Here is a 1364-nt window from a genome sequence, read left to right on the forward strand (position 1 = left end):
TAATAAAGTATTAATAGAATTGTTATTATTATTAAAGTACCTGCCAAAAGTTTGGAAACATTACAATTATTAATGATTGTGAAATAAATACCTTCATCTGTAACGTGGGGATTGGGTTTTGTTTCTTGTTCATTGTTTTCATGTCTTTTATTTTGTAGTTTGGTCAAAATCATGGGCTGCGTTCCAGTCCGTTTTTTTATGCCCTTCACTCGCAAACTTCCCTCCGTCTCGTTTACTCGGATGTACGTCATCATTTTTCAAATGAATTGTAATAAATTATATAATAAAACACATTTCTGTCAGGACCACTATCGTCCAAGATGACTGACAATTAGCATACAATTTGGATTGGCGGTATGGTTCTGTTCTGGGCAAGAACTCCCTGCGCATCCATGCAGTCTAGTATGGATAAGAGCAGGGAGAGCAGCAATACCCCCCCAGTGTAACAGAACAGAACCCACATAAATGTATTGCAGATATCATTCAGTTCAATAATTTTATGTAATATTTTGAAATTAGTCTGATTCAAGGAGAATTTCCCAGCACAAAATGACAGCGAAAATCTCAAAGCCTTAAGCAACAGCATGTAGCCTTTACCCAATGAAGGAAACAGAATGTTGCCAAACCTGCATAAGCCACAAGCATGTTGCCATTAACCAGATGACCTAACGAGTATGTTGCCAGTACCTGAAGCTTAATCAGCAACATGTTCTCAATAACAACCAGACAGCTTAGGAACAAGCGTGCTCACAATTAGCCTTTTTCACACTTCCGTGTTTCTGGCTTCCGGACCGGCGCTTGCAGGGTAAAAGTTTTTCCGGTGACAACTGCGGCCAAAGTCAAAGTCTTTTTATACAAATTAGAGATTATGAAAATACTTGAACTGCCCGGTACTTTACTGTACAAAGCGCAAACATTTCACAATTAACTGTTTGGTCAGCTCGGGTTATCAAATACAACTTTGTTTAATTCTAAATGGTGGCCGTTATAATTCAGTTAGTTTTGCCGTTCTGTCCGTTTGGTGCTGGCTGTGCATTATGACTCTCCACGTGAATTTTTTGCTATTATTATTATTATTATCATTATTATTATTATTATTATTATTATTAAAGTAATATTGTATTTTCTACTTACTCTCCCTTGCATTATTAATGTGATGCTTTAAATGTACATTGCATAATGTGCCCTGGGAAATACATATTAAACAAGAGATGACTCAGATTCATGACATTCCTATTGTATCGGATTAAGTTGTTGTGTTGAGTTTAATATGCTTCAACCTAAGTTAGTTAAAATTGTTTAATGTATTGGAAAAAATGTTCATAAATGTTGTCATTTTTAAGTAGTTTATCATGATGCGGTTA

The 1364-nt window shown here is 35.6% G+C and overlaps 1 protein-coding gene across 1 annotated transcript in view; it reads left to right on the forward strand.

Moving 5' to 3' along the window:
* Window positions 1-1364, forward strand: part of LOC107661981 (collagen alpha-1(XXV) chain-like) — a gene marked incomplete at its 3' end in the record, with an annotated part of 543306 nt that overhangs the window by 261784 nt on the left and 280158 nt on the right. The window lies entirely within an intron of this gene.

This window comes from Sinocyclocheilus anshuiensis, unplaced genomic scaffold (assembly GCF_001515605.1).
Source record: "Sinocyclocheilus anshuiensis isolate Anshui unplaced genomic scaffold, SAMN03320099.WGS_v1.1 scaffold956, whole genome shotgun sequence".
Lineage (NCBI taxonomy): Eukaryota > Metazoa > Chordata > Actinopteri > Cypriniformes > Cyprinidae > Sinocyclocheilus > Sinocyclocheilus anshuiensis.